This window comes from Bombina bombina, chromosome 2 (assembly GCF_027579735.1).
Source record: "Bombina bombina isolate aBomBom1 chromosome 2, aBomBom1.pri, whole genome shotgun sequence".
In the NCBI taxonomy this organism is placed as follows: domain Eukaryota; kingdom Metazoa; phylum Chordata; class Amphibia; order Anura; family Bombinatoridae; genus Bombina; species Bombina bombina.
In genome coordinates this window covers 1,092,546,233-1,092,558,646 of record NC_069500.1, presented here as the reverse complement: position 1 = coordinate 1,092,558,646, position 12,414 = coordinate 1,092,546,233, and positions in this window count along the sequence as shown.

Here is a 12,414-nt window from a genome sequence, read left to right as displayed (position 1 = left end):
AGTCTCTTCTGACAACATGAAAACACATGTTATAAAACATGTGCAGTTTTAAGAAAGTGAGCATACAGTGTTATTGATGGGTTGTGTGTTCTATATTGGGACTTTATGACCTGTAATGGCTGCAATATAAATGTTATAAGGAGTGTGCAGAGTGCAGAGCCTACATGTTGGAAGCAGAAAAGGTGGAAATAAAAACTCTAGACTATAAAACAGCCACATACTGCAGCCAATAGGCAATTTGCCTCTAAAACTCAGTGGTATGATAATTATAGCATGCGCGATATAACCAGTTACGCTTCACTGTGCTACCATTAGCCACTTTGATATTACAAGTCCATGGTAAGGCGCGCTAACCACAAAAGGGTTAAAACAGTCAACTTCACTCGATAATAGCCTATACTTTCAATGGATATTGCAACCGTGCTTATTTGTGCTGGAATTACAAATTGAAAGTAATAGATTTTGCTCGAGTGCAAGCCGAAACTGTGCTGGAATATTTAGCGCACCTTGAGACCTGAAGTAAAATGTAAGGGTTAAACAAAAAAGTCTTTTAATAAAAAAATAATTGTAATATTAGTAAAAAAGATTTTAAAAGGGATATCTAAATATGTGTATGTGTATTAGAGATGTGCAAGAAAGAAATTTTCCTTTCGGATATTTGAGAAATTTGTTTCCCCAAATATTAATTGCCTGCAATATTTGGTTGTCGTTTAGTTTAAAACAAAACAAAAATAGAATTTTCGTTAAACATTTACATTCCTTTTTGCTAAAACGAATGTAAATGTTTCAAAGCTACAGGTGAAAAGTTCACCTGTAGCTACAATACTTACCTTACGGCTAGATTACGAGTTTTGCGGTAAGAGCTGCTCGGTAATAACTTGCAAGTTATTGCACCGCTAACTTCCCTACAGCAAAAAGTGAGCGTAGAGCAAAATTGAGCTCCATACCGCACTCCAATACCAGCACTGCTGAATGCCGTGGTGAGCTGGCTTTACGTGCTCGTGCACAATTTCCCCATGGACATCAATGGGGAGAGCCGGCTAAAAAAAAGTCTAACAGCTACAAAAAAGCAGCGTAAAGCTCCGTAACGCAGCCCCATTGATTCCTATGGGGAAACAAAATTTATGTTTACACCTAACACCCTAACATGAACCTCGAGTCTAAACGCCCCTAATCTTATACTTATTAACCCCTAATCTGCCGCCCCCGACATTGCTGACACCTATATTATACTTATTAACCCCTAATCTGCCGCTCCGGACATCGGCGCCACTATAATAAACATATTAACCCGTAAAACGCTGCACTCCTGCATCACAAACACTAGTTAAATATTATTAACCCCTAATCTGCCACCCCAAACCTCACCAATACCTACTTACATTTATTAACATAAATAAAAAGAGAGAAGCGCTCAATAGCATAATAACTTGTTCTATGGCTAGTTACCACCCATAGAATGCCTCGTCAGTGAGGTGCAGCCATATCCCTCTAGGCACACTGAGCAATGGCTCCACGTCTGGATTCCCGCATCACACATAGGGAGACTTCCCTAAGTGTCATAATTTGCATAAATAAAATGAGAGAAGCGCTCAACCTGAGAACGAACAATAGCATAATAGCTTGTTCTATGGCTAGTTACCACCCAAGAAGCAGCCTCTTTTTGCTCAACATGTGCCTTTCACAGAGAAGAACTTTCCTGAAGCGTATCAGTCTGATCCTGACTTCACTGTACAGTCCAGCCCCGAAATACCAGGCAATCCCTCTCAGAACAAGAGAAACAGCAAAACCCCAGATGTACGTTTCAACCTATTTTGGGCCTCATCAGTGAGGTGCAGCCACATCCCTCTAGGCACACTGAGCAACGGGTCTATGTCTGGATTCCCGCATCACACTTAGGGAGACTTCCCTAAGTGTCATAATTTGCATAAATAAAAAGAGAGAAGCACTCAACCTGAGAATGAACAATAGCATAATAGCTTGTTCTATGGCTAGTTACCACCCAAGAAGCAGCCTCTTTTTGCTCAACATGTGCCTTTCACAGAGAAGAACTTTCCTGAAGCATATCAGTCTGATCCTGACTTCACAGTAGAGTCCAGCCCCGAAATACCAGGCAATCCCTCTCTGAACGAGAGAAACGGCAAAACCCCAGACGTGGACTCCTTGCCCAGTGTGCTTAGAGAAATGTGGCTGCACGTCACTGACGAGGCCCATAGGAGGCCGAAACAATCGTCTGGGGTTGTCATGTTCCTTGTTCAGAGGAGAATTGCCTGGTATTTTGGGGCTGGACTGACCTTACTTTGCGGGATCAGACTGATGTACTTCTGGAAAATTTTCCTCTGTTAAAAGCACACTGGTCTAAAAGAGGCTGCTCCTGGGTGGTAAATTGCCATAGAACAAGCTGATGAGCTGTTGTTCATTCCTGGTAGTGTGCTTCTCTCTTGTATACTAATTAATATGACCCTGGGGAAGTCTCCCTATGGGTGATGGGGGAAACCAAACGTGGACTCCTTGCCCAGTGTGCTTAGAGAAATGTGGCTGCACCTCACTGACGAGGCCCATAGGAGGCCGAAATGATCAACTGGGGCTGTCATGTTCCTTGTTCAGAGGAGAATTGCCTGGTATTTCAGGGCTGGACTGACCTTACTTGGCGGGATCAGACTGATATACTTCAGGAAAGTTTTCTTCTGTGAAAAGCACACTGGTCTAAAAGAGGCTTCTCCTGGGTCTGTTGTTCATTCCTGTTAGAGCACTTCTCACTTTGTATGCTACATTTATTAACCCCTAATCTGCCGCCACTATACTAAATTTATTAACCCCTAAACCTAAGTCTAACCCTAACACCCCCTAACTTAAATATAATTAAAATAAATCTAAATAAAACCTGCTATCATTACCTAAAAAAATCATATTTAAAACTAAATGCTTACCTATAAAAAAAAAACCTAAGCTAGCTACGATATAACTAATAGTTACATTGTATCTAGCTTAGGGTTTATTTTTATTTTACAGGCAAGTTTGTATTTATTTTAACTAGGTGGAATAGTTACTAAATAATTATTAACTATTTACTAACTACCTATCTAAAATAAATACAAATGTACCTGTAAAATAAACCTAACCTGCCTTACACTAACACCTAACCTTACACTACAATTAAATAAATTACATACATTAAATACAATTACCTAGGGGGGCGGAGCTAGCCAGCAACAGGAGCAGACGTGCAGGTCCGTCGCTCTCTGTGCAAAGTGATCATTATGAATATACCTAGCTCAAGATATTGCCTAATTTTGTCTGCAAACGTGAGTTTTAAGTTTATAGACTCACTGCTACCGGCTATGGAGCAGATAATCCGTGAGAAGAAACATGAGGAGTGAAATTATAGATAGCAGTGGATGCGACATTCTGATCAACGCCATTTTGCCTAGCTATACAGCAAATACGCTGAGCCTCAACACAGAGATCCTGCAGCCCTACAGACAGTTCATAGTTTCACCCAGACCATGATTCGTCCGATTCACAGCGGCACTGATTTGGCTATACTACCGAAATTAGAGAGGTGGGAAAATGACTTACAAGACCGGTTATCTACATGTTTTGGGGATTTTAGAAAAGATCTTGCGACACTTCTGGCCTCCTTGTGTCAGAACCCCAAACTCCCGGTTGCTTCTGGCTACAAATCCAGAAAGAAAATGACTATGGCTGCGAACACTACAACTGCATTGTCACCAGCAGGTTTTCAAACCCTGACTATGGCTCCTCCATTTAAACCCTTGCCACTTAACTCAACTACTTCTCCATCGGGGGTGGCGGCCGAACCCCTGTGGAAATATGAAGCAGCATTCTATGGGAGCTGGCAGGGGACAGATTGGGAGCCGGTCTGGCGAGACGACGATCAGCTATGTGCGCTGTCGTTAGGCGCCGTGAGTAGGAAATCACAACAACCGGTTTTTGCAGCTATTCTGGGCTCAGACCACGGCAACTATCTGGTGAAACAACCTGCCGTTAAGACTTCCATATCCAGGCAGGCATGCCCTAAGAGATCCGGCTGGACTATACACAGAATGGGGGTAGGATAAGCTCATGGCTAAGAGAGGTTACATTGCAGCACATGCTATCTGTTATAAGCTGCCACACAACGGATCCATGTTGATTATAGGAACTTACTCCACTAGTTACTAAGCGGTTTGGACTATAACCCCTTATGACATTGCTTTAGATGGTAACTCGAGTTCTGAATATCACAGACAATAGTTGCAGCACTCCGGTGGCGGAGCCATCATGGTCATATACCCTGGACATACAAATGACAGCTATCAAGATATGTAATTTCTGCAAACTTCTTACTCTACCGGTTTTATACTCTGTTCTGAATGGACTCTTGTATATATATATCTGTCTGTGAAACGTGATGTGAAATGATATCTATGGTTATATAAATAACACATAGACATTGATGGTAAGACAAGTATAGTATTGTAGTAGCTGCTGAGCATTTGGAAAGAGCTGACATAGCGAATAACATCATTAGTGATACTTCCCCCACCTCACACAAGTAGCGCAATTTACCAACCTTACACTGTTCACAGTATAAGTTGTAATCTATTCTATTTACATGTTTATAGCCATATGGTTCTTGTTACTGTCTGTTAACCTAGTTGTTGCTCTATAAGTGGGCATACACTGCTATTAATTAATGCAGGTCAAATATACCGGATGTCCAACGTGACATAAAATAATTCACAACAGCTTGGCTGAATAATTAATATTGGTAAATTAACATTGTCTCCCCTTAGAACAAAAGCGATGAAGATAGTGAGGTAAATAGCTACCTACCTTTCACATAGGCTACCATGCTATATTTATGCCAGAACCCCAAACTGGGGATAAGGACTTGGCTAAGCACCCTTAATACCAATAGTACAATACTTATTTGTTGGTGGAGGGTTGAGACAGTTCTTAGGTGAGGACAGGGTCTTATCTTTTCACTAAAGTATATTATGTGGGAGTTGTTTTTAGGGCCACTGATTACACAATCTATCTTTGTGAAGGGTGTCTTTTTCAAATAGTTTTAATATACTGGACACTATCATTTTATTTTGTGGTTCGCTGCTCAGAAACTTACTTTTATTTAAAAAAAAAAAAAAAAAAAAAAAAGCTATATAACTCTGTGTGCTCTACTAAGCTATTTAAAGTTAAGTTGTTTAAGATATCTATGGGGGAGTGGAGGAGAGGGTTGGTACCTTGTGCCTATCTGCTCCTATTTTTGCATATTACAAATGTCTGCTATACTTTTAATGCAGAGCCAGGGCCCGCCACCAATACTCTATTGATTACTATTATGTTGCACTGCGGGCGACTGAGATAGGGTGATATGGAGAGACAATATTTACTGAAATATATAAGGAAATAGTGAAAATGTATATACAACGCACCAAAGGTTTCTCCTTATAGTAATATTCTGCAACCATTTTTAACTTTAACTATAGTATAGTCCAATTATAAAATACACCTATTGTTAGATGCTACGGATGTAAGTATTATCGTTGATTATATTTCATATTTATATAATATGTTACACAGTATATGTAATGTACCTCAGTTGTTCTGGGCTATAACAGAGAGAAGGTTTATCTGTATCTGCCCAACTGTTACTTATATTTAGTTGAAAAGATACGCTATTTATATACTACAAGAAGGTAATATCTGACTTATTTTACTTCAAATTTGGATTGGCTCCATATTCCCCCCCTAGGGGTTCTCCCTTAGGCCCTGTTTACTACTGTAAACTAAGGAACACAGATTCCATCGCATTTCCTATCCAATATTAGACGTTTAATATGATAAAGCGGCACATACTATTCCCCTTCCTACAAAAGAAAAGAACGAGGAAAGATACGGGCAATGAGTGCTAGTGGGATATACTATGGTTCTAGGTTTAGCTTATGAGACTAATATACACTCTATAATATAACCTTACCCTTACTTGAATTTCTAGTCTACCTGGACAGACTGTTTGTGAAATTATACTCTATGCACCCATATGTCTTAATAGATTTGTACTGCTTTACTAGAGCTGTTCCTATTGTAGTGTATTTACTATGTACTACACATTGTGATGTTTATTTTGAATTTCCTCAATAAAAATTAAAAAAAAAAAAAAAAAAAAAAAAGAATTAACAAATGATGAAAAGAAACATCAGTGTTATATAAATAGTAGCTACTATATTCCACATGTACATTTTTGGCTAATTAAAACATAATTTTGATAAAAAAAAAAAAAAAAAAAAAATACAATTACCTAAATTACAAAAAAACACGCACTAAATTACACAAAATAAAAAAAGAAATTATTAGATATTTAAACTAATTACACCTAATCTAATAGCCCTATCAAAATAAATAAGCCCCCCAAAATAAAACAAAAACCCTAGCTTAAACTAAACTACCAATAGCCCTTACAAGGGCCTTTTGCGGGGCATTGCCCCAAAGAAATCAGCTCTTTTACCTGTAAAAAAAAAAATACAAACAACCACCCAACAGTAAAACCCACCACCCACACAACCAACCTCTCAAATAAAATCCTAACTAAAAAAACTTAAGCTCCCCATTGCCCTGAAAAGGTCATTTGGATTGGCATTGATTGCCCTTAAAAGGGCATTTAGCTCTTTTTCAAGCGCCCAAACCCTTATCTAAAAATAAAATTCACCCAATAAAAACTTAAAGAAACCTAACACTAACCCCCCGAAGAAGAGCATCCTCTTCTTAACTAGAGTTTGCGAGGTGCTGCGGTTTATGGGTTAATATGTTTATTATAGTGGTGGCGATGTCCGGAGTGGCAGATTAGGGGTTCATATTTTTATTTTAGTGTTTGCGATGCGGGAGGGACTCGGTTTAGGGGTTAATAGGTAGTTTATGGGTGTTAGCGTACTTTTTAGCACTTTAGTTATGAGTTTTATGCTAAAGCTTTGTAGCTTAAAACCCATAACTACTGACTTTCAGTTTACGGTATGGATCTTGACGGTATTGGCTGTACCTCTCACTTTTTGGCCTCCCAGGCAGACTCGTAATACCGGTGCTGTGTAAGTCCCATTGGAAAAGGACTTTTTGAAAGCTGTGGTAATTACGGTGCGTTACGGCCAAAAAAGTGTGCGGTGCAGCTAAACCTTCAAGACTTGTAATACCAGCGGTAGTAAAAAAAGAGCCTTAACGCTGCTTTTTGACCCATACCACAAAACTCGTAATCTAGCCGTATATATGCTCTCCAGAGCATGAAGAGCATGTTAAGGCAAGTATTAAGCACATCGAAGGATGAATATTTACAATATTGATGAGTATTTATTAAAGGGATACTAAATCCAATTTTTTTCTTTAATGATTCAGATAGCACATGCAATTTTCAGCAACTTTCTAATTTATTCCTATTATCAAATTTTCTTGGTTCTCTTGTTATCTTTATTTAAAAAAAAAAAACAGGAATCTAAGATAAGGAGCCAGCCCATTTTTGGTTCAGAACCCTGGATAGAGCTTTCTGATTGGTGGCTACATTTAGCCACCAATAAGCAAGTGCTACCCAGGTTCTGAACCAAAAATGGGCCGGCTCCTAAGCTTAAATTCTTTTCTTAAATTGCTTTTCAAATAAAGATAACAAGAGAACCAAGAAAATGTAATAACAGGAGTAAATTAGAAACTTGCTTAAAATGGCATGCTCTGTCTGAATCATGAAAGAAAAAAAATGGGTTTAGTATCCCTTTAATGTTCCTTATTTTTGTTGGTGCATTCATATGGATTTTAAAACTAAATGAAAATTCGATTTTCTTGACGAATGTGCATTTGTCTGTGTGTGTATACAAGTGTATTAATGTGTTTATGGGTATAAATATGTATGTGCACACATACATACATATATACACATATAAACACATAAACTTATAAAGACATATATAGACTTTTGAGCCCTTCCTAGTCAAATACCTTGACACATGCAACATGTATTCAAGGTATTCATTTTTAATGTGTTTTAATTTGTTTTGAATATAAATACTTTAAAAAAGAAATGTTCCTTTTTATGTGTGTATATATATATATATATATATATATATATGTATGTATATATATATATATATATATATATCTACAATTCCGAAAAAGTTGGGACAGTATGCAAAATGCCAAAAACAAACAAAATTCAATTGACCCTGTACCATATTGAAAACAACATTTTGTGAATTTAATGTATTTTTGAACATATACTGGGCCAGATTACAAGTGGAGTGCTTAATATCGGTAATGTGCTCTGGTATTACAAGTAAATCACAATGCGAAAGCGATCTTACATTCGCATTGCTAGGAAGCATTGCGCTCACGAGAGCATGATTCCACGGACGGCATCAGAACCCCATGCAGCGAAGGAGGTAGCGCAGCGATAGGCAGAATTTTTTATAATATATATGTATATGATTATATACATATATATTTATGTGTTAATATGTGTATATACACATAAATATATATGTATATAATCATTTAAATATATATTTACATTGCACAGTTCCCATAAACCACAATGTAAAATCACTTTTCAGTGCCTTTTTTTTAACACCCCACTCCTACCAACTTAAAGCCCCAAAATTGCCTAGTGCAGTTGTTTTTAATTAAAAACTACAATGCCCTCTATTTTGATTGCATTTGGAACACTTTTTGAAAATTTAACAGAAATCTAATCTCTGGTTAATTTTCAGAATGTTAATTGGTACAGCAAGCTCGCGGTAGCATAAACCAGCCACTTATAATGGCTGGTTAATTATCACTCTCACACAAACGGGCAAATTTGCCCGTTTGCTTGAGCGCAATAATTTAGTGCTCCACTTGTAATCTAGCCCACACTTATTTACTGCAACACACTCCAAAAACTTTTGGACAGTCTACTGTTTGCCACTGAAAAGTTCACTCGTCGGACCACAAAACACGATTCCACTAGGCTATTGTCCATCTCAGATGAGACCGAGCCCAGAGAAGACGGTGGTGCTTCTGGACAGTGTTAATGTATGGCTTCTGCTTTGCATAGTAAAGCCTTAACTTGCATCTGTGGATGTAGAGGTGAATGGTGATGACTGACAAAGGTTTACCAAAGTATTCCCAAGCCCATGTCAGGACTCAAGACGGTTTTTGAGACAGTAACATCTGAGAGATCGGAGATCACGCGCATTTAGAAGTGGTTTTCAGCCTTGACCTTTATGCACCGAGATTTTACCTAATCCCTTGAATCTTTTAATTGTATTTTGCATTGTTGAAGGTGAAATGTGCAAAATCCTACCGATTTGTCTTTGGGGAACCGATTTGTCTTTGGGGAATTTTGTTCTCAAAGCGTGGGATTATTTGCTGATTTATCTGTTGGCAGATTGGTGAGCCTCAACCCATCCTTGCTCATGAAGGAATAGGCCTTTTTTGGAGGCTACTTATATACTATGATTACACGATTTACTCACATCACCTTCTTGTTTCAACTTGTCACATAGCTATTAGTCCTATATTGCCCCAGTGCCATTTTATTTGGAACATGTTGCAGCCATCAGATTTGAAATGAGTGTATATTTTCAAACATACATTAAATTCGCAAAGTAAAACATCAAATAGTGTGTTAATAATGTGTTTTCAATATAGCATAGGGTGAACTGAATTTTCAAATGACTCTTTTTGGGTGTTTTCTTTTTGCATTTCCCATACTGTCCCAACTTTTTCAGAATTGGGGTTGTGTATATATATATATATATATATATATATATATTTTTTTTTTATTTATAAAGCGCCAACAGATTCTGCAGCGGTGCCCATGGGTACAAGGATAAAAGTACAATGGAGAAACAATGCAATAGAAGACAACATTTTATAGACAAAAACAGGGGGAATTGAGGGCCCCATTCCCGTGGGAACTTACAATCTAGATGGGTAGGAGGATGAGAAACAGGAGGTGGGGACTGCAAAGGTGAGAATGATATTAGTGAGGAGATAGATGAGGGCAACTGTTAGGCAAGTGAAGTTCATTTATTAATGAGCCGGGTGATAAGCTTCCCTGATCAAAAAGTTCTTTAGGGAACGTTTAAAGGAGGAGAGGTTAGGGGAAAGTCTGACAACTCAAGGAAGCGCATTCCAGAGGGTTGGTACCGCATGAGAGATGCGCTGTAGTCTAGCATGAGAGAAGGTGATGGTAGAGAATAGGACGCAAGGAGCAGGTCATTTTTGGATCTTAGGGGCGGGCTGGAGTATATTTGTTGATGAGTGAGGACAGGTAGGGTGGGGCAGTATTGGTGAGGGCTTTGTAGGTCAGGGTGAGAATTTTGAATTTAACTCTGCTGTGAATGGGGAGCGAGTGAAGGGACTCCCAGAGAGGTGCAGCAGAAACAGAGCATTGAGAGAGGGGGATTAGCCTGGCATATGCATTTAGGATGGATTGAAGGGGAGAGAGGTAGGCCAGTTAGTAGGTTATTACAGTAGTCAAGCTGGGAAATTACCAGGGAGTGGATTAGCTTTTTAGTAGTTTCAGCACTCAGAAACGGACGAATTTTGGAGATATTGCATAGGTGGGTGTGGCAGGATGAAGAGAGCAATTGTATGTGGGGAATGATGGACAGAGTTGAGTCAAGTGTGACTACATGGCAGTGGACTTGGGGTGATGGGGAAATAGTGGTGCTGCCAACAGTGATAGAAAAATTTGAAACTGGAGTAGAGTTAGAGGGGGGATTAGAAGTAGTTTGGTTTTGGACATGTTAAATTTAGGTGGTGAGAGGTCATCCAGGAGGAAATGCCAGATAAGCAGTCACTGATGTGAGAATTGACAGAAGGAGTGCAGGGATGAAAAAGGTAGATTTGGGTATCATCAGCATAGAGGTGATAGTTGAAGCCATAGCTGTTGATAAGTTTACCCAGTGAAGAAGTGTAAATAGATAAGAGTAGAGGACCCAGGACAGAACCTTGAGGTACTCCAACAGACAGAGGCAATAGAGAGGAGGAGTCACCAGCAAAAGAGACGGAAAAGGATCTGTTAGAGTGATAAGAGTGAATCCAGGAGAGGGTAGTGTCACAGAGCCAAAGAGAGCTGAGAGTCCGTAGGAGAAGGGGATGGTCAACAGTGTCAAAGACAGCAGAGAGGTCAAGTAAGATGAGTATAGAGTAGTAGCCTTTGTTTTTAGCAGAAAGGAGATCATTAGTAACCTTGGTGAGGGCAGTCTCAGTTGAGGCCAGATTGCAGGGGGTCGAGCAATGAGTTGGAGGACAGGAAGAGGGTAAGGTGATCGAAAACTAGTTTTTCAAGGATTTTTTAAGCTAGCGGGAGCAGTTAAATGGGGGGGGGGTAGTTTGCAGGAGAGTTAGGGTCAAGGGAGGTTTTTTTGAGGATGGGGGTGACCTTTGCATGTTTTTAGGAGGCAGGGAATGAGCCGGTAGAAAGGGATAGGTTGAATATGTGAGTAAGAGCCGGAGTGAGGGTGGGAGACAGAGAAGGTATTAGATGTGAAGGAATAGGGTCAAGTGGGCAGGTAGTGAGGTGTGAGGAAGACAATAGGGAAGCCACTTTACTCTTAGTGGTTGGGAGGAGGGTGCAGAGAGTGGCAGAGGGGGTGACTGGCAGCGAAGTTGGGAGATTGCAAGCTTGTGTTGGGATGTTTCTTTGGATGGTAAGTGTTTTATTGAAAAAGTAGTCAGCCAGGTCTTGAGAACTAAATACAGATGAGGGGGGTGGTGCAGGTTGGTAGAGGAGAAAGTTGAAAATGGATATACACATACAGATAAAGAGAGAGAGAGATATATATATATAGAGATAAAATAAAATAAACATTTTATGCTATGTGAAAAACTTTGGAATTTAAAGCATTCATAACTACCTCGGGATTGGCACAGTAGGTCTAACACAATGTTGGGTTAGTGCGCAAGTGATAAGTGTTTTTTTCTTCTTTTTTTTTTAACAGCATGCCCCATAGATATCTATTGGAAGAAGAAGTTAGTGATATCCGAAGTCCTGACTGAAACTATCACGCATAAGACATTCGCTTTTTACTTTTAACTTGTAATAAGCGTGCTAACCCAGAAAATAACCCGGATAGCATGAGAGCGAGCATGCAAATAATTTGTTTGTATACCACTTGTAATCTAGCCCAATGTGTTTGACATTTATGAAGGTAGGTGTAATGTAATGTTGTACAATAAGAATATAATGTTTTTTTGCTTCTCTGTAACCAGATCATTTTCAATTGCTTGGCAAAAGTATATTGATATGAATGGTTAGAAGCATAAATAGATTAGAAAAAAGACAAGATGTTAAAACTAGATTAGACAAATCTGAATTAGATGACAAATTTTGTCAATCAAAAGTAAAGATTCCACCTGACAATAATCATCCTAAATGCAACAATTCCC